The following is a 22,801-nucleotide window of genomic DNA, read 5'->3' as shown; positions in this document are numbered from 1 at the left end:
TATCTTCCTCAGGGGCAACTGGTCTTTGGCTCTCAAACTTAAATTTTAGATTGCTCAAGAGATAATTCCCAATGCCTGAAGTATGTTTATTTCTCTGGATTTCTAGTCAAGTTCCATATTCATAAAAGGCAACAGAAGAGCAGGAGTCAGTCAAGAAATGGGAGGTCCAGGAATCAGTTTCAGACTTGCCTAAATACCCTTATAGTTGTTTCTGCTGTAAATTGCCATTTCTGCTTCAGGAGGGAGTGGGGCAGAGAAATTCCTTCCCACAGGTTTGTTGAACTCTTGCCAAGATTTTCAGAGATGGAGAGAGCACTTGCTAGGAAACTAAAGAGACTGAGTCCTTCTATAGCTCACAGAGGGAGGTGATTCCTCTTCAAACAGTTCATCCTTCTGATCCTTGGTCAGCCAATCATCAGGCGGTATCCTCAGCCACTGGGGATAAATCAGAGGAGTTCATTGTGTCCCCTTTGCACTGGGCTAGGGTACATGTCTAGCTCCATGGGAAGTGTCCCTTAAAACAAAGGTCCATGAGCTCAGCCCTATGCTTGTAAACATTAGGTAATGCTTTATCTATTTCATGAGATTGATTTGGGGCTCATCAAATTGAGGGTTCTCTTGATTATTTTTGTTACACCAAGCTGAACAGAGAGACCTAAAAGGTGCCCAGGAATCACATGCACTGAGTTGACAACAGAGACATTGAAAAGATGTGAAAGATACAGAGACTGAGCTCACCAGTTTACTGATGTGACAGAAGATTAAATAGGGAAACTATAACATCTCAAAAGAAAAAAGGAAGTAAGGGAGATAGAGATGCAATGAAGAACAACTCATCAGCCTCTCTATATGGATGGTGGAAGGTTTTTCTGATCATAACTGAGTCCAGTTATAAGCCTTCACTATATTGTTTAATTTTTTAAAAATTGTATTTACTTAGAAGCATTCAGAATGTGAACAAAACAGCTGCCTTTTTTTGGTTGCAATTATAGAGTGGCATCAGTTAACACGACAATTATTTTATATACTGCATCAAAGCCAACTGAAAATGAAAAGAAACTGCATTCCCATATAACTAATTTGTGCTATGCACCAACAAGGACCTGCTTTAAATTTCCATGCCAATTCACACCCCCCATAATATACCAGGCAAGGGATTCTGGCTATCGAAAATACCACTAAAAGATAAGGCTATCTAAAGACATTCAGTGGTATCTTAATTTATATATATACACAAAAGACACTATACATTATAAAAACAAATCTTTTTACATTTCAGTTTTTTTTTTCTTTCAAAGGAGAGAGTGGTGTACAGGGGACTAAATGCTTTATGGACAAGTGAAAAAAAAACTGCTCTAGACCAAGTTATTTTTTATTCATCCCCTTCTTCATCCTCCTCCTTGTCTTTGTTTTCATCATTTCTTCCTCCTCTTTCTTTTTCTTGCTTTTCTCAGCAGTAACAATGCCTCTTCTCCCCTTCCCCCACCAGGTTTTCCTTTAGCTTTGTATGCAGCAATATTCTTTTTCTATTTCCACCTTCTGTTTAGCTGCCTTCTTTTCATAAGATTGCTTGTCATCTGCAGCAGTGTTATTTCATATTTCTCCCAATTTATTTATTTTTTGCCCATATCTCCAATAGAAAGACTAGGATGTTCCCCTTTGATTTTTAAATGATATTCAGAACAGAATAAAAAAATTGCTGAAGAGGATTCTTTGGTGCATTAGGATCCTTAAGCTTCCTCTTCTTCTTTTTTTCTTTCTCCTTTAGATGGCATATGAGTTTTCATTTCTCATTTATGATAAACCTTATCAGCTTTTGCCATGTCCTCCATTTCCCCTTTCTCTTTAGCAGATATTATCTTCTACCTTTCTGAGTAATTTTTAGAACATTGTGAGTTCACAGAACCATCTGGATGCTTCTTGTATTTCTCTCAACAAGTTTGCACAAAGTCATATGAAGATATTAGTAATATCTTCTGTTCTGGTAATCTTCTTAGGATCATCTTTGTCCATTTTGATTATTTTCCTTCAGTACCACACAGTGAGCCCATTGCTTACCCGATTCTTACTTGCCTGGCACTATCTTTATCCTTCATTGTATTTTTGTTGTGAAAACAAAATCTTTCTGATTTTTGACACTTTATTAGCCTACATGCTTGCAGGGAAACCAAAGATTGTTTTTGGGAGAACAAAATGAGCCAGATATTGAAATTACTAGTTTTTTTCCTAGATGATGAGGGTGTGAAGTGCAGATTTTTATAGAAATGTTTTCCAGGGTGAAAGAGGGGAATGAGCCAGAGAAATTTTATGGCACACCTAAAATTGTACATAGCTCCATTGTATTATATAGTCCCATGGCTCAATTAAAATATAGATCCCAGATGAAAAGAGCGTTTTTGGACTTTCTCCCACTCTAAGAAGTTCTGTCTTAGGTCATTTAGTGGGCATCTCAATGTGCCAAAAAGAAAAAAAATCCCAACTCTGTCATAGCACAGAGCCAGTCCAAGGTATTTCTGTACGTGAAGGTATTGCTGTTTTACTGTGCTATAACATCTTTGTTCCATTATATAATTCTCTTAATGCCTCATTCACTCTGCTTTCCAGTCTGCCTATCTACTTTCACTGAAATCCTTTCTAATCCTGTGATTCTCTGGTCTATAAACAAACATTATTTGCTTTGTTTTTTCCATTAAGAATTGCTTAAGTGGTATGAAAGCAGGTTTTCTATAGGGTTCATAATAGTCTACATAATGTATCTCATGCATCCAGAGCCATCTCCAATCCATCTGATCTATAACTAGCTATTGGACTTAGATGGTTCTAGAGGGGAAAGTGAGGCAGGTGACTTTGCATAGCCGTCTCTCACTTAAATCCAACTCACTTACATGTCTTTCCATCATCTCCCTGACATTATAGTTCTCTTCGAGAAAGGACAAACAACAAGTAGATCACTGAAATTGGAATCAGAGGAAACATGTTCAAATCCCAACTCTCCAGTTTACCTCCTTGTGTGACCTTGGATAACTTCTTTCGAGCCACCTCTAAGATGAAGGTATTGGATCCTTTTAAAGGACCTTCACATTCTCCGACCATGTTATCCCATTCCAGCTATATAAGGCCATATTTTCATTTTATATTGCTGCTCCATTTTGCCCAGGGATGCTGAGGAGTACTTGGAATTTAAAACTCTTCATAATCTGGTTTTTATTTAGCTTTATAGATCAATTTTTACATTGTTTCTCTCTTCTGATGGATCCCACATGAAGAAGTCCCTAATAATAGCCCATCCCTTTCCTTTTTCTCCATTGGAATAAATTTATAGTTGCTTTGTATATGTGGTACCTAGGGGAATCCTCACTTTTGGAGCAGGTCCCCCAGAAATGGCTATCCTAGGTTTAAGGTTCTTTGTGTGTCCACATCCTCTAAAACTTTAAGTCATGGCCCAACTGATGTGTTTACCTATAGCCAAAAAACAATCATTTCAAAGCAAAATCATCGAACAAATGCCATAGTAAGAAGGTTATTGAGTAAGCTTGGGTATACTCTTCCCCAAATATACACACCATTAGTGAGAAGAGGGAACATATGGAAACATACACAGAAAGAGCCATAAAGGAAATGTATGTGTTCAGGACACACACAGACATGGAGGAATAACTCGTGCCTCTCATATAGTCATGCTACCAGCATCTTCTGGTAATGAAATTATGTTGCTTATGCTGATCTCCTCAGGATAAGTGTTGAGGTTGTCTAGTATAAATGCTCATATTATAAATGAAAAAACTGTGACCCAGAGAGTTAAACAACTTGCTTAACATCATAGAGGCAGCAAGTGATGGAGAAATACAGGCCCTTTGATTCCAAAATCAATGTGTGTGTGTGTGTGTGTGTGTGTGTGTGTGTGTGTGTGTGTGTGTGTGTGTGTGTTTAGGAAGGAGAATACACATTTATATAGTAGTGTCTATTATGTGCTAAATGCTTTACAAATATCTCATTTGAACCTTACAACAACTCTGTGAAGTAGGTTCTGTTATTATCCCATTTTGCAAATGAGGAGAGTGAGACAAACAGCAATTAAATGACTTTCCCAGGATCACCCAGCTAGTAATAATAATAAAAAAATAATAACTCTCATTTGATTCTAACAACAATCCTGTGAGGAAAGTGGTGTTATCCTAATTTCACAGATGAAAAAATGTTGCAACACCTAGAAAATAACTAAAACAAAATCAAGACTTTTTCCTTCTACATTATATGTAATAGAAAAATTTGAGGAAGAGTTGGGGGGCACTTGAAGATAAGCTATTTAAACTTACTACATAATATATTACTATTTCTATTTTTATGGCTCCCCATAAGATTCTACAAAAATACTTTCCTTACAACAAATGTGAGAGATAGGTAGTGAAAGGATTATTATAGTAATGGTCAGTATATCAAATTCAGAGCAAGGTGACTTTTAATCTTTATATTTTCTTCCCAAGGTGATCAGTTAAGAATAGGTTTAATTAGTTAAAAGAAATGCAGGTGAAATGTTAACTTGATAATAAAAATGTAAAAAACAAAAAAACAAAAACAAACATTATCTCATTTAATTTTCAGAACACCCTGCAAAGTAGGTGCAATCATTATCCCTATTTTATAGTTGAGGAAACTGAGGCAAACAGAAGTTAAATGACTTGAATAGGGTCAAATTTAGTATTGTTTGAGACCAGAACTAAACTTAGATCTTCCTATCTCTAGGCCCATTGATCTAGGCACTATGCGACCAATTACTTTTACCAAGAGATTACATCAATGAAGGTACAGCTTAAGCCTTACCTCTCCCCATGTCAAGTGTTGGCTTTGTCACCTAATTTTTTTAATAATATATTTTTTTTCTTCTCAAAATATATGCAAAGATAGTTTCCAGCATTCACCCTTGCAAATCCTTGTATTCCAAATTTTTTCCCTCCCTTCTCTCCACCCCTCTCCTAGACAGCAAGTAATCCATATATGTTAAATATGTACAATTCTTCTGTACATATTTCCACATATGTACACAGCACATGCTGTACAAGAAAAATCAGATCAAAAAGGAAAAAAATTAGAAAGAAAAAAGCAAACAAGCATTTCTCACCTTTTAAGAAAAAAAAAATTTGTGTTGGGGATAATGTATTGGGGGAGGGGGGCTCTAGTAAACATCTGTCTTCTTGCATCTTTGCACCTCACAAGGTTGTTGAGAAAAATCAGGTTAGTTTGTAGATGTAGAAAGACTAAGTGCTGTGTAAATAATGCTATCATTAGTATTGTAATCCTAAGAAATCTTGGGCCAATTAAGCAAAATGTTAAAAAAAATTTAAAAAGTAAGAAGTAAAGAAAAGTGTGTTGCTTTTTTAATGGCACGGGGCAAGATTCTGAATCTGACAAAGCTAGATAGGGCCACCCATTCTAACTCTGTTTCAGGGATTATTTCTTGCTCTTTCTACATGCCACTTCATCTTCTGATCATATTGATCATATTTCTATCAGGAAGTCTCTACCTCCTATTCCTACTTAGAGACTGGAGTATATTTTGGGGCCCTCTCATTTTTCTGGTTTCTTTCTCCACACATATTTAATAGCCGAGAAGTTCAGTGGCTAACATCTGCCAAGGGTAGCTATCAGCTCTTATAATATTCAGGAATAGACAGGGAAACAGTGCTATCCAAACCCATGGAGAGTGAAGGGGTCTCCCTTCCTGGATCACCTATCCTCAAGGACCTATATAGTTTTGTGGTGGCTGGAGCCCTGGAAGGAGGGGAGGTCAAGATCAACTCCTCTGAAGTCAACTATCTTACTTTGTTGTTCTTTTGCTGGTGGTGTTCTGTAGGTCATTTTTTTAAATGCTATTTCAATTTCTGTTGGGTATTTATTATGCTCTAGTACAATGAAAGCTTCTTGAGAGTAGGACTTGGCCATTGTTGTCCCCAGATGTATTTTACTGACCTTTGTTTTTTCATGTCTCCACCAATGGATGCCCTCTGAAATAGCTAACTTGTGAAGTGATGACAATGGAGTCTCAGTGGACTCTAGAGTGGGTCTCTAGAGCTTTGATAATTAGTAGGGGTACGGGCTTAAGTTGGCCTGATGGAGACCAAAGTGCCTCCCATCTATTTAAACTGTGATGTTTTTGACCCAGGTGCCATGATCTTTCTTACCAACAAAGGGTTTTTTCAAGTAATAGTTCTTTCTTAGGACTATTCTAATGAATCTGTTTTCCATTTTAGGTCAATATATGGTGAATAGCAGCCATTTATGTCATCTGCCTCCTAAAGCTTTTTAGAACCATGATCATTTTCCACTGAGCCTTTTGAGTTTCAGAGAGGTGCTCCTAATCTCTTTCTATTTGTCTTCCTGGTTTATGCTTTCATCCAAGACTGAATTATTGCAAAATATCCTGTATTATTACTTTGTAGATCTCAAACAGGCAAAGGGGAGGCATAGAGAGGGTGACCTGCAGTGGTTTCTCCCAGAAGAGGGGCTTGTGACTCACAAGGAATGGGCTAACTTCTCTATACAAAACATCCCCTGTATAATTCCCCTCTCCTCCCTGCCACACACAACATACATCCCAGTCGTTGGTAATCCAGGATCACCCACAATTTTAATGTTTTGAAGGTTGTAGTGTTTCATAAATGACAGTCATAGAATTATTGCAAGAATATTGGTGTCAGAAAGACGGATTTTCTTGTATTGAGCAGCTTAGATTCATTAAAAGTGTTTCTCAATATCTCAAATATAACACAATGTTTCCTTCCTCTTATTCAGAAAACTGGTTTTGGTGTTTCATTATTAAGAAAGAATATCGAAGTTGTTAATATATATTAGCATTTATTATTATCTCTTTGTTAATCTGAACATTTATATTAGAAAAAAAAAGTAAATGAAAAATTCAAATTTCCCAGATTACAACATATAAATAGATAGTTTTCATATAAGCATATATTTTTATTCTATATAAATGTACATATGCAGAATAAACATATGTAGAGTATGCATATATGCATATGGAATATGTAGAATATATATAATTTATACTAGAATAAAATATGTATATAATATCTCAATTAATATACATATGTCTACACATATATTCATGAGTGTACATATATACACTGAGACATAGACACTCAGGCTGCCTGTGAGGACACGTGTAGTCTAAGCAACATGATTTTTCATATGCTTTATTTTTCTAATATTGATATTCAGATTAGCAAAGAAATGATTCTATGGATGAAGATGATATGTGTATATATGTATATATTTTAGACAGCTAATGGATCATGGATCTTGGTCTGGAGTGGAATAGAAAGAGAATATCAGGCTGGAATGTTATTTAATTTTAGCTAAATGTTTTGGGTTTTATTGACAAAGATACAGGGATGGTTTGCCATTTCCTTTTCCAGCTCACTTTGCACATGAGGAAACTGAGGCAAACACGGTTAAGTAACTTACCCAGAGTTACCCTATTTGCAGCCTGGATTTCAGCTCATGAAGATGAGTCTTCCTGACTTCAGATCTAGCATTCTATCCACTGTGCTAGATAGCTAGCTGCCTTTCAGGCCACAATATTTGAAATATTGTGCTATGCTTTCAAGGATTATAAGGTATTCTTAAAGATCTATAACCACCATTTTCTCTATGATGCCACATGGATCCAAATCATGAAATGATCAGAACAACAAAAATACTAGAAATCAAAAGACAAAGTAGGCTGTAGCACATTACCAATGATGATTTGTGTGGTAAAGGAATAGAAGAAAGGTCACTGAAACCATATGTGACCAGAAAAGATGTAATCATGTATTAAGAATATGTCACTGCCAAAATGCCATATTGTTACATGCTGGACATTCAAAAATTGAGGGGAAGGTCACCAGCATGTTGCTTGAATACTGCATGGACCAGTGTAAAAAAGATAAAGCTAAGAATTATAGTGGATGAGACGGTGCAGATGGGCACAAATTACCTCCCTGGTGGACACCTTATATTCAGGCAATCAAGAAATTATGCTGATTTCCTGACCCTTAGTTTTTTGGACCTAACAATTCTAGAAGGTGATCTCAGTATCTTTCAAGGAAAAATTAGCTATGAGGACATGGGGGCTGGGTTCAGGATATTGCTCCTTCCACAACATGTAATAGGGATTGTATCCCATAGCACATGTACTGAACTGCCCTGCCTGCTTCTGGATGATCATACACATTGACTTAGCATGGATGGACAGGAGCATTTAAGGATGATGAAACAGTCTCTTTATTCATTCTCCAGCCCCAAGGCAAATCCTTGAAAGGAGTGGTAATTAAGAGATGAGGGGGAAGCTGTATCAGTTTAGCTTTCAGCTCAGTTTCTTCTTTTTTCCCCCAATTTTCCAATGTAACAAGTATCATTCTGTCTCTGAACTTCCCATCCAACCCAGGAGAAATGCTATACTTGGGACACAAGGTCACTAAAGTACATGTATAGGCTTAGGTAAACCTGACTCTGGGCCTTGGTTCCTCCTTCCTTTCACACTTTGTGTTTCTTTCCCTGAGAATTGGTGACCTAATGATCTTATGATGAGAGCTGGAAACCCTAATCTCTTGGTTGGAGCTGATTTGCTACAAGGAATCTGAAAGGATCCCCACCAACAGGAGAAAAAACTTTACTCCTGACTTGCCAGCAGAAGTGGCTTTAGAAGGAATAGTTTGGATTCTGCAGATCTGAGGTGAAATGCAAAATACCTATTTAGCAAACCTGAAAAAAATCAAGAGCACTGGAATAAAGGACAGGAGTTTAAATCCTATTTCTAGCCCCTTTCTGCTTTGTTTGATGTTGGGCAAGAAACTTAACCTTCCTAGATCTGTTTCATATGTAAAATGAGGGGGCTGGGCTATATAGTTTCTAAGATCCTTTTCATCTCTAAATCTATGATATTATACATCACATCTTAATGTTTTAAGTATCAATAATCTCCCACGTAGAGAAGTGTGCTTGTGTGTATTTAGCATTTCTTTTGTGTAGAGGAAATAAATAGCTGTCCCATGATTGATTAATATGGTACATTGAGTATTTTTCTATTCCATTCTCCTTTTGGTGGAAACCCCATATATGTATAAGCCACAGCTTAAGTTTTTAATAATATTTTCCCTTATGGATCTGTGGTGGGGACCTAATGAGCCAAAGGTGAGAGAAGGAACCTAACCCTTCTCATTAGAGGCCCAGCTTTCCCAGTGAGATTGGTCCTCATCTACTTAAATTCAAAAGTAAGGCCCTCTCCTCCTTAGTAGAGAAGTGCATGACTTACAAAAGTGGCCCTTTATTATTATATGCTGTCAACCTGAATAAGTCTAATAAAGATTAATTTATTAGAAGCTGCTATCTACATGATAGCAAGTTTGCCAGATAATTTTCAACTTTTCATTTCAGCTTTGTGAATTTGCTCAGTTAGGATGATGTAGTGGAAACCAAGATGTAGATTTGATTTGGCCCTGGAGATCACTGGATATTGCTACCCCAGATGCCAAGCCTGAGAGAGCCTGTTCAACTCCAGTGATAGTCCCCTGATGTGTGTGGTGAAAATTTGTAGAAGCTGCCACTTTAGAGATGGTACAATCAGTCATCACAATTTTCTGGAAAATTGGAACACTGCTCAACTGGTTCTTCCTCTTTTCTATGGCTTACAAGTTCCCGTAACCTTCTATCTAATCCCTGTGACTCAGTCACCATCTGCTGAGGCAAAATGCCTTTTCTTCTATTAGCTCTTTATATATTCTCATTTCTATCCAGCTTAGTCCTACCCTGTCTGAAGTCCCTGTGTACCTCTGCCTACTCTTTCTACTATGCCTTTCAAATCCCCTACTCATTAAAAATTTATTTTATTTTATTATTTTTTTAAAGTGTTATCAGCTTTTTGTCTTTTAGGCTATATCTTTCCTAGGATATTCCCTGGCTCCATAAAATCCTCCCTTGTAACAAAGAAAAACAGTTAGACAAACACAACTGTCAAAATGATCATTTTCCCCCCCCCTCCCTGAGGCTGGGGTTAAGTGACTTGCCCAGGGTCACACAGCTAGGAAGTGTTAAGTGTCTGAGACCAGATTTGAACTCTGGTCCTCTTGAATTCAAAGCTGGTGCTCTATCCACTGTGCCACCTAGTTGCCCCCAAAATGATCATTTTGATAGAATGTACAGCATTTTGCTCCTAATAATCCCTCACCTGGTTTACTCAGAAGGAAGAAGTATGTTCCCTATCTTTTGGAACTGGAATGATTCATTGAAACTTATTTGTATTTAGTTATGTTTTAGGGATGTTGTTATTGTAGTTATGTTTTCACAGTAATTATGTATATTATCCTTCTAGTTCTTACTTCATCCTTAATCAACTTATATGTCTTCTCATGTTTCCCTAGATTTTTTATTGTCATTGTTTCTTAAGGTAAATAACATTCTAAAGCAGTCATATCCCAGAAATGGTTCAATCACTCCCCATCAACGGGCACTCATTTTGTTTCTGATTTTTTGCTGCTATAAAAAATGCTTCTGCAAATGCTTTGATATGTATTGGTCTTCTGTCTTTCATCTCCATGGGATATGTGGGTAATAATAGGCTGAAAGGGTCAAAGGGAATAGTTTAGTGACTCCCTTGATCCCCCTATAATTTCAAATTATTTCCCAGAAAGATAAGACCAATTCACAGCTCTGCATGTGAGACATTATTGTGTTTACCTCCCCACATTTCCTCCAACATTATTTACACCCTTTTTATCTTTACTCTCATTCTATCTTTCCTATTACAAGTTACCAAGTGAGCGGTGGTCCTCAGTCTACATAGTAGGTACTTTGTAAATACTTGTTGAATGAATAAATGACTTTTTTCAAGTTTGACAGGTAAAATCTCTGTTATTTTAATTTTAATTTTAATTTCTTATTTTATTCATAATTTGAAAGTTTCTTCATATGGTTGTCGATAGTTTGCACTTATTCTTTTGTGAACTATTTTTTCACACCCTTTGCCCACTTATATTTGGAGAATTACCGCTAATCTATTGTGTGCCTTAGCCTATGCAGGGATACTAGTACAAGGATACTGATGTAATATAATAGAGAGAGCAAGTATGGTGGAAAGAGCATGACCTTGAAGTCAAGAAACCTGAGCTCAGTTCTGATTCTGCCATTTACTAATTAAATGTCTATTAGAAAGTTTTTTCATGTATGTAAAATGAAGATAATGATACCTCTCCTATCTTTTGGGCAGCTAGTTGATAAAGTAGATAAAGCACTGGACCTGGAGTCAAGAAGACTGATTTCAAATCCAGTTTCAGATACTTACTATCTCTGTGATCCTGATCAAGTCACTTAGTCCTGTTTGCTCAGTTTCCTTATCTGGAAAATAAGCTGTACAAGGACATGGCAAATCATTCCAGTATTCTTTTCAAGAAAATACCAAATGGGGTCATGAAGAATTGTACACAAGTGAAACAACTGAACAACAGAATTCTATATTTTATTAGATAGTTATTTTGAGTTCCAAATGAGATACTCTGTTAATGTACACTGCTTTACAAATTAAAAAATATTATACAAATGTAAGGTGGTATTATAGTGAAAAGTTTAATGACAGACCAATAGTCATTTATGGATAGATAAGCCCAAGAGTGCTGACAATGACATCAGCCCTGGACAACTAGTCCTGCTCTTGTACCAGCTTCCAGTTGTTTTCGCTCTCTCTCTCACCTGTCCTACCACCATCATTCAATGACTCAGTCCTTATAAAGATATGACCTGGACCATCTTCTCAGATGCCATAGCCACTGAAAGACTCAAAAAAGAACATTTTTTTGAAGGTGGCCTAGCTGTACCAGATCTAAAATTATATTATAAAGCAGCGGTTACCAAAAGCATTTTGTATTGACTAAGAAATAGACTAGTTGATCAGTGGAATAGTTTAGGTCCAAAGGACAAAATAATCAATAACTTTAATAATCTAGTGTTTGACAAACCCAAGGATCCCAGCTTTTGGGATAAGAACTCAATGTTTGACAAAAATTGCTGGGAAAATTGGAAATTAATATGGCAGAAACTAGGCATTGACCCACACTTAACACCGTACATCAAAATCAGGTCAAAATGGATTCATGACCTAGGCATAAAGAATGAGATTGTAAATAAATTAGAGGAACATAGGATAGTTTACCTCTCAGACCTGTGGAAGAAGAATGAATTTATGTCGAAAGAAGAACTAGAGATCATCATTGATCACAAAGTAGAAAACTTTGATTATATCAAATTGAAAAGTTTTTGTACAAACAAAACTAATGCAGACAAGATTAGAAGGGAAACAATAAACTGGGAAAACATTTTTACAGTCAAAGGTTCTGATAAAGGCTTCATTTCCAAAATACATAGAGAATTGACTCTAATTAATAAGAAATCAAGCTATTCTCCAATTGATAAATGGTCAAAGGACATGAATAGACAATTCTCAGATGAAGAAATTGAAACTATTTCTAGCCATATGAAAAGATGCTCCAAGTCATTATTAATCAGAGAAATGCAAATTAAGACAACTCTGAGACAACCTGTCAGATTTGCTAGAATGACAGGGAAAGATAATGAACAATGTTGGAGGGACATTGATACATTGTTGGTGGAATTGTAAATACATACAGCCATTCTGGAGAGCAATTTGGAACTATGCTTAAAAAGTTGTCAAACTGTGCATACCCTTTGACCCAGCAGTTTTACTACTGGGCTTATATCCCAAATAGATCTTAAAGAAGGGAAAGGGACCTGTATGTGCAAGAATGTTTGTGGCAGCCCTCTTTATAGTGGCCAGAAACTGGAAACTACCTGGATGATCAATTGGAGAATGGCTGAATAAATTGTGGTATGTGAATATTATGGAATATTATTGTTGTGCAAGAAATGACCAACAGGTGATTTCAGAAGATCTGGAGAGACTTACATCAACTGATGCTGAGTGAAATGAGCAGGACCCTAAGTGTACCTGATCTAAAGCTATATTATATAGCAGCAGTCACCAAAACCATTTGGTACTGGCTAAGAAATAGAACGGTAGATCAGTGGAACAGATTAGATACAAAGGACAAAAAAGGGTACATCTATAGCAATCTAATCTTTGACAAACCCAAAGATACCAACATTAGGGACAAAAATTCATTATTCGGAAGAAACTGTTGGGAAAACTGGAAATTAGTATGGCAGAAATTAGATATGGATCCACACTTAACACCATATACCAAGATAAGATCAAAATGGGTCCATGATTTAGGCATAAAGAATGAGATCATAAATAGATTAGAGGAACAGAGAATAGTCTACCTCTCAGACCTGTGGAGGAGGAAGGAATTTATGACCAGAGGAGAATTAGAGATCATTATTGATCACAAAATAGAAGATTTTGATTACATCAAACTAAAAAGTTTCTGTACAAACAATACTAATGCAAACAAGATTAGAAGGGAAGTAACAAATTGGGAAAATATTTTTAAAAGTAAAGGTTCTGACAAAGGTCTCATTTCCAAAATATATAGAGAACTGACCCTGATTTATAGGAAACCAAACCATTCTCCAATTGATAAATGGTCAAGGGATATGAACAGACAATTCTCAGATGATGAAATTGAAACTATTTCCACTCATATAAAAGAGTGTTCCAAATCACTACTGATCAGAGAAATGCAAATTAAGACAACTCTGAGATACCACTACACACCTGTCAGATTGGCTAAGATGACAGGAACAAATAATGATGAATGCTGGAGGGGATGTGGGAAAACTGGGACACTGATACATTGTTGGTGGAGTTGTGAAAGAATCCAGCCATTCTGGAGAGCAATTTGGAACTATGCCCAAAAAGTTGTCAAACTGTGCATACCCTTTGACCCAGCATTGCTGTTATTGGGATTATATCCCAAAGAAATACTAAAGAGCGGAAAGGGACCTGTAGGTGCCAAAATGTTTGTGGCAGCTCTTTTTGTTGTAGCTAGAAACTGGAAGTTGAATGGATGTCCATCAATTGGAGAATGGTTGGGTAAATTGTGGTATATGAAGGTTATGGAATATTATTGCTCTGTAAGAAATGACCAGCAGGAGGAATACAGAGAGGCCTGGAGAGACTTAAATCAACTGTTGCTGAGTGAAATGAGCAGAACCAGAAGATCACTATACACTTCAACAACAATACTGTATGAGGATGTATTCTAATGGAAGTGGAAATCTTCAACATAAAGAAGATCCAACTCACTTCCAGTTGATCAATGATGGACAGAAGTAACTACACCCAAAGAAGGAACACTGGGAAGTGAATGTAAATTGTTAGCACTACTGTCTATCTACCCAGGTTACTTATTCGGAAGCTAATAATTAATGTGCAACAAGAAAATGGTATTTACACACATGTATTGTATCTAGGTTGTATTGTAACACATGTAAAATGTATGGGATTACCTGCCATGGGGGGGAGGGAGTGGAGAGAGGGAGGGGATAATTTGGAAAAATGAATTTAAAAAAAAAAAAAAAGAAATGAGCAGGACCAAGAGATCATTATTTTCTTCAACAACAATACTATATGATGATCAATTCTTTTTTTTATTACTTCAATTTCTTTTATTTTCAATCTTAAAATTTTTTGTTCCATACCTAGGGACTTGGTACCTGAATAAACCTCCTAGGATAGTGACATTATTAGCTCCATATTCTCAAATAGGAACTTTTCAAAACATTAACATTATGCTTATGCAATAGTCTTATTTAGATATATGGAGACATGGTCACCCCAAACATTACTGATATTTTAACTTAGGTCACAAACGAGGCTACAGTGCTTCAAAAGGCAATTCTTTCAAATGAACTACCAGTCAACTTATACACCATAACCATTCGGCTTTTAAAGTTATATCCAAGTCTCAAAATACTTTGATACATTTAAATTATTCAACTATTGAACTTATTGCTTTAAACTAGGGAAAAATTAGGTCAAAGTCTTTTTTTAAGTTATAATTATAATTCCAAGGGTATGTAACCAAAATGATAATGTTCAAGTATGTAGTTAATATGATGATCAATTCTGATGGACGTGGCCTTCTTCAACAATGAGATGAACCAAATCAATTCCAGTTGAGCAGTAATGACCTGAACCAGCTACACCCAGCGAAAGAACTCTAGGAGATGACTATGAACCACTACATAGAATTCCCAATCCCTCTATTTTTGTCCACCTGCATTTTTGATTTCCTTCACAGGCTAATTGTACACGATTTCAAAGTCCGATTCTTTTTGTACAGCAAAACAACTGTTTGGACATGTATACATATATTGTATTTAATTTATACTTTAATATATTTAACATGTATTTGTCAACCTGCTATCTGGGGGAGGGAATGGGGGAGGAGGGGAAAAATTAGAACAAGATGTTTGGCAATTGTCAATGTTGTAAAATTACCTGTGCATATATCTGGTAAATAAAAACTATTAAAAAAAAAGAACATTTTTCACTACCAAAGATTTTGGTACTGTCAAATGATTCAATATCAGAAATGGACATGGTTTTATAAATAAAGAAGATGCATTATTATTTATTCTAACATATAGATGCAAGCCCCTATTATCTGAACTGTTGCCCAGAATCTATTGGTTGGTCTCCTGGCCTCATATCTTTCCCTACTCCAGTCTAGATAGACTCTAGTTCATCTTCTTCTCAGCTGCCTCATGTACATGTCTAAATGTCAGTTCCTCTCAGTAAACATTATTATCTCCTAGGATCAAATATAAAATGTCCTGTTTAGCTTCTAAAGCTCTTCACAACTTGATCCATTTCTATGCCTCCATTCTTAGACTTGACTCCTTCTTTGTATTTTATGATTCAGAGATACTGGCCTTTTTAGTAGTCCTTATATATTACACTTCATTCCCCTTGCTCTTTCACTGGCTGTCTCCTATACTTGGGAATATGCTCTTTTCTTATCCTTGACTCCTGGGATAACTTCAAGTTATAGCTCAAATTTTATCTTATATAAGAAGCTTTTCTGATCCTGATCAATCCTAGTGATTTCCTTTTGAGATTGCCTGCCATTTTCTCTAAATATATCTTGTATATATATGTAGCTGGTTGCACACTGTTTCCTCCCTTAGACTATGAATTTCTTTAAGAAAGGAGTTGTTTTTTCCCTTTTGATCTGATTTTTTTTTGTGCAGCATGATGATTGTAGAAATATTTATAGAAGAATTGTACATGTTTAACATATATTGCATTACTTGCCATCTAGGGGAAGGGAGGGAGAAAAAATTTGGAACATAAGATTTTGTAGGGGTGAATGTTGAAAATTATTTATGCATATGTTTTGAAAATAAAAAGCTTTAATTTTAAAAAAGAAAGGGGTTGCTTACTCTTTGGCAGGAAATTGGAAATTGAGTGGATATCCCTCAGTTGGTGAATGATTGAATAAATTATGGTATATGAATATAATGAAATATTGTTATATAAGAAATGATGAGCAAGCTGATTTCAGAAAAGCATTGTACAAGGTTATGTGATGATCAATTGTGATGGACTTGGCTCTTTTTAACAATGAGATGGTTCAAGACAATTCCAATAGACGTGTTAGAAAGAGCCATCCCCATTCAGAGAGAACTATGGTGACTGAATGTGGATCAAAGCATCATATTTTCACCTTTTTTATATTGTTGTTTGTTTTTTTTTTTTTTTGCTTGGCATGACAAATATGTTAATATGTTTAGGAGAATTGTATTTAACCCATATCAGATTGTTTGCTGTCTTGGGGAAGGGGAAGGGAGGAAGAGAAGAGAGAAAATTTTGGAACACAAGGTTTTGCAAAGGTTAATGTTGAAAACTAAATTTGTATGTATTTGGAAAATGAAATACCACAAAAAAGAAAGGGCTTGCTTTTGTTTATTTGTTTTTTCATATCTGAAATACTTAGTACAGTGCCTGGCATATAGCAAGCTCTTAATAAATATATGTTGACTGTTCACTTTGCTGCTGTATACACTAAAGACCAATGAGCCTTTTTATCTGACTTGCAAATGAAACTTCCTATATGTGTTCTCTTCCCTTTTTAGAATGGGAGTTCCCAGCACTTAGCATGGTATTTTGCACATAGTAAACATCTAATAAAGGCTTTTTAATTCATGCTTTCAATTTTTCATCTGCTATGCTGCTGATACTTTGTGCTTGAAGGACATACCAATGTAGTACAAGCTCTAGCATGTCCTAAAAAGATAGAAATCCTTTGGAGAACTGGTGATGGATTGCATGTCTATTACCTGAGGATAAACTTACTCAGGGAGACTCATCACCAGAATTAAGATTAGATAAATTTTTGAGCTGTGGCAATTCATGAAGACTGTCTGCTAATCTGTGGAAAAGTTTAGATTTGTGTCAATGGAAGGAGTGCCTGTGCATTGAAATCACAGATCTTTCAAAGAAAGGGAGACTGAGTGTTAAGGTTATACTTCATGGTTTATTTACATTGATTTGCTTTGATAGATCTGTGATATCTAGAAATGTATCCCATGCATGTCTAATCATGTCCTCCTATCCACAGGAGCTCTACACTTTTCATGGACCCATATCCCCAGAGGTGATTCACTGATTCACATTCCCTCTGCTTATATCCACAACTAACTAGTCAGTCTCTCTGCTTCTACATATCTCCATCTTCCCATGTGCTATTAAAAAACAAAAACAAAAACAACCTAACCCTAAAAAAAAAAAAAAAAACCTGAAATCAGCTTTAAATTATACTTAAATTGCTGAATAGAAATGTAATGGGGCCATCCCCTTACTGTGACACTATTACACTTGCATCAGCAAAATGTCTTCAACTCTCTTATGTCTGAGGATAAAAAAAATCACTACTACAGGCATCCAGGAGTCTTCTTTGCCTCAGGACTTTATTGCTTGCCTTTCAAATAGGGTATTCTTGAAGTCTAACTTGTAAGGATCACCTTTTAGAGAATAAAAGGTGTTTTTTTTAATGCATTAAGAATGTACTCCCTGTTTGAGAAATGTTATTGATCTAAACAATCTGGGACTATTGTGTTGATTTTGTGTGTGTGTGTGTGTGTGTGTGTGTGTGTGTGTGTGTGTGTGTGTGTGGGTATGGGTATATATGTTGAATAAGAAATTAAGATTTCATATTAGAATTGTAAGCTCACTCAAATCTAACAGGCCTGAGCTTCTAAATTATGGGAATTTGACCATTCCATGAACTCTATATATCCTTGACAATAGATACCAGGAACTAGCCATCTCTAGGAATGTTTATGCTTAGGGCTGGGTGGCTTCCTCCCCAAGCATATACAATTACTAAGGAAATACGTCAAGATATAGACATATGGAATGAATCAAAACACCAGATGGTCACATATTTTACACAGATATACGTGCCAGACTTCTTGGCTGAAAACCCTCTTTGTCTAAAAAGGGTATAAAAGGCTAAGTGTCCTATATCTCCGTCGAGCTTCACTTGTGGGGAGGACGCTTCGCCCAGGAAAATCTTTAAACAATTCAAGTTGATTGAGGCTGAAACGGGGCTCCCAGCCATTTGAGTTTTTGAGGTTCCCTTGAATTGGTGATGTATTCTCTTCCTCTATCTGCTATAATTGTCATGTTGTTAATTGTTCTTATTTCTATTTGTTTTTTTGTGTAAATCTAAATTGTCTGTACCTTGTCTTGTTTGATTAAAACTTTTTACTTTTACTTTTTTAACTGAGCTTGAGAGAATCATTTATAGGAGCGAATCCGAACTTTTCTTTAAAATCATAATACATATGTGTATTGTGAGAATTTGGATGAGGGTTTAATTTCCACAGAGTTATTAAATTTAAATTAGAGAAGTGAAATTAAATCAGAAAAAAAAACCAAAATTTAAAACTAAGAAATGAAATCTAAATGTTAGGCTGACAAGAGGAAACAAAACAATTATTGAGGGAAGCCATAAATTAGAATAAGAAATATCATGTGGGGAATTAGGCTCTCCAAATAGACCTTTGTAGTACACAATCAATAGGAAGTCAGGGTAGGGACTGAACTATGTCCAAATAAAGTGAATATCAAGGGGAGATGTAATTAGTGTTGGAGACTCATGGGGAATTAGGTGCTGCAGACAGACTATAACCTCTGTAGTTTATAGCCAGTGAGGGAAAGGAGAAAGATTTCTATTTTGGGATAGGGAATAAAAGGCTGTGCTTTTACACAAGAGCTGCTTACTAGTTTAGCTATTCACTCTTGCAAGAAGTAAAATAAAATCTTTTCCTGAATTTATCAGCTACTCAGTGAAGTTGTTGGCAGGGCATTTTGTTTCTTAATATATATGTATATATGTATGCATGGATATGTACACACATACCACATACACACACACATATTTGTATATATGTACATCCCCAGGATGGTTTTCCAAACTATGTGGTGGAAGAGAATATGGGAGACTCTCTTGGGAAATATCATGCAATAGCTAAAATTTTGGAGTATTTTTTCAGTAGAATTCCCATATGAATAGATCTACTTTTTCCAAGAATGATGAAATTCCAATCAAAGTCAACAAAAATGAAACTAATATGGACCAAATTTGTTTAACCAACAGTGAATATAGTCTAGCAGTGAAATGGTATCTATAAATAAGCTAAAATTTGAGGTTAAATCTCAATTCAAGCATGAATTTTCATTATCACTATCCTGTCACTACAACTCCTAACACAAGTGAGTTGTGACATTGATTTCTTTGATGATTTTGAATATGGAGTATATAAACTCAAAAGTTAAATGAAACTGGTGAGAAAATTGTTAACCGTTATGTCTGTCATATTCCTTAACAGCACCAATTTGTTTAGTATTCTATAAGATGGCTTTCCAAATAATAGTAATCTTTAAAATTAATGTAACTCAAGAATAATTGTAAATAAAATTTTTTTCAGGGATTTAATTTTTTTGTTGCCTAAATTTCCTCCTATACTTCTCCTCTCTGCCTCTCAGAGAGTTATGTCATATAAAATTTTTAAAAGAAAAATATAAACAAACCAGAGCGGAAAAATAAGCAAAACAATATATAATGAAAAAATCTCAGTTTGACCACACTTATTGACCACCAACCCTATCTTTGTAAAGGAGTGAGAGAAAGTTCTTTTCATGTCTCTTCTTTGGGGTTAACCTTGTTCTTCATTTTTCATTGCTTTGTAGTTGTTCTTTCTATTTATATCATTGTGGTCATTGTGTATATTGTTTTCTTGGCTTTGCTTACTTCATTTTGAGTAATTAATTAAAGTCCTTTTAGGCTTCTCTATATTCATCATAATCATTGTTTCTTGTAACAGTAATAGTCCGTTATCAATGGGGCATCTTTCTTTTCTCTCATTTTTTACAACACTCCCCTCCCCCCCAAAGAAATTGCTGTTTGGTATAATGACATCAGTTCTTTCTCTCTTTTCTTTTCTTTTCTTTTCTTTTCTTTTCTTTTCTTTTCTTTTCTTTTCTTTTCTTTTCTTTTCTTTTCTCTCTCTCTCTCTCTCTCTCTCTCTCTCTCTCTCTCTCTCTCTCTCTCTCTCCCTCCCTCCCTCCCTCCCCCTTCTCTCCTTTCTTTGTTTCCTTATTTGTTTGTTTATATCTGTTTCTTTCTTTCAGATCAAAAAGGAAAAAATGAGAAAGAAAACAAAAACAAGCAAACAATAACAAAAAAGGTGAAAATACAATGTTGTGATCCACATTCAGTCTTCACAGCACTTTCTCTGGATGCAGATGGCTCTCTCCAACCCACTTCTATTGGAATTGGCCTGAATCACCTCATTGTTGAAAAGAGCCAAGTCTATCCCAGTTGATCATCACATAATCTTCTTGTTGCTGTGTACGCTGTTCTCCTGCTTCTATTCACTTCACTTAGTATTAGTTCATGTAAATCTCTCCAGGTTTTTCTGAAATCATCATGCTCCAATTTTTTTCAAAAGTGAAACTGTATCCCTTTGTGATAGATTGTTAAAAATTAAAAACAAAATCCACTAAAATCAAATGAAACTATATTATAAGAAAGCATAATAGAAAATTTAAGTATAAAAATATAGAAACCCATAGAAAAAGTCCAAATCTAAAATATCTTATCCATTATATTTATTTTGGGATTCATAAGTGCTTTTGTTGATGGAAAGGGAAAAAAAAAAACAGTTTAACATATACAAATGCTTTTGGTGTAGGGGGCATAAAAGCTAATGAATTAAAAAGACATTTTGAAAATATAAATGAATAATATTTTGGCAAGGCAATTTTTTTCAGAGAAAATGAGATGATTTTAATAAGCAAAACTAAACTTTTCAAAAATCATGTCTGTTTCATTAAAAGGATTGCTTGTACAACATAAAGTTGATTACAGAATTGCTAAGTGTAGAAAACAGGGAACATTGATGCCACCTACAGATATTTATATGTTCAGAACAATGCTTTGGTGAAAGCTACTTCTGATGCAATAGTATAGTAGAAAAGAGAATTGTCCTTATGTCTTTGTAAACAATTGACTAAAAAATGAAAACTTCCTGTTTTTCATTGCAAGTAGATAAAATAATATTGAAATTAAAGATATTCATTTGATTACCCATGTATGTATGTATGTATGTATGTATATGTGTCTGTATATAAATTGACATTAGGATAATTTTATTGTTTTGTAAACCTATCATTGTTTTTTTTTTTTTTTTTTTTTTTTAGTGGCCCCAGACATTTAATTTTTTATTATAGCTTTTTATTTACAAGATATATGCATGGGTAATTTTTCAGCATTGACACTTGCAAAACCTTTTGTTCCAACTTTTCCCCTCCTTCTCCCCATCCCCTCCCCCAGTTGGCAGGTTGACCAATACATGTTAAATATGTTAAAGTATAAGTAAAATACAATATATGTATACAGGTCCAAACAGTTATTTTACTGCACAAGAAGAATCAGACTTGGAAATATCATACAATTAGCCTATGAAGGAAATAAAAAATGCAGGTGGACAAAAATAGAGAGATTGGGAATTCTATGTAGTGGTTCATAGTCATCTCCCAGAGTTCTTTCGCTGGGTGTAGCTGGTTCAGTTTATTACTGCTCTATTGGAACTGATTTGGTTCATCTCATTGTTGAAGAGGGCCACATCCATCAGAATTGATCATCAAATAGATGTTGTTGAAGTGTATAATCATCTTCTGGTCCTGCTCATTTCACTCAGCATCAGTTCATATAAGTCTCTCCAGGCCTTTCTGAAATCATCCTGTTAGTCGTTTCTTACAGAACAATAATATTCCATAATATTCATATACTACAATTTATTCAGCTATTCTCCAATTGATGGGCATCCACTCAGTTTCCAGTTTCTGGCCACTACAAAGAGGGCTGCCACAAACATTCTTGTACATACAGGTCCCTTTCCCTTCTCTAAAATCTCTTTGGGATATAAGCCAGTATTAACACTGTTGTATCAAAGGGTATGCACAGTTTGGTAACTTTTTGAGCATAATAGCATTCTCCATAATGGTTGCACGCATTCACAACTCCACCAACAATTTATCAGTGTCCCAGTTTTCCCACATCCCTTCCAACATTCCGCATTATTTTTTCCTGTCATTCTAGCCAATCTGACAGGTGTTTAGTAAACTTATCAGTGTTAATGCCAGATCAAGAGAAATTTTCCATAGAATTTGTGGATTTTTAATGCAATGATATGATGTGATAGACCTCAGTCAGTATCAGAATGAAATGAAACTACAACAACTAGTTAAAATTCAGTCCCTCAA

The 22,801-nt window shown here is 35.4% G+C and overlaps 1 pseudogene; it reads right to left on the bottom strand.

Moving 5' to 3' along the window:
- Positions 1–1,372: 1,372 nt before the first annotated feature.
- On the bottom strand, positions 1,373–2,013 carry LOC141552853 (high mobility group protein B1 pseudogene; annotated as a pseudogene).
- Positions 2,014–22,801: the final 20,788 nt, after the last annotated feature.

The sequence above is a fragment of the Sminthopsis crassicaudata genome, chromosome 2 (assembly GCF_048593235.1).
Source record: "Sminthopsis crassicaudata isolate SCR6 chromosome 2, ASM4859323v1, whole genome shotgun sequence".
NCBI lineage: Eukaryota > Metazoa > Chordata > Mammalia > Dasyuromorphia > Dasyuridae > Sminthopsis > Sminthopsis crassicaudata.
The sequence above is the reverse complement of the archived record's forward strand: the minus strand, read 5'-3'. Positions and strand labels throughout refer to the sequence as shown.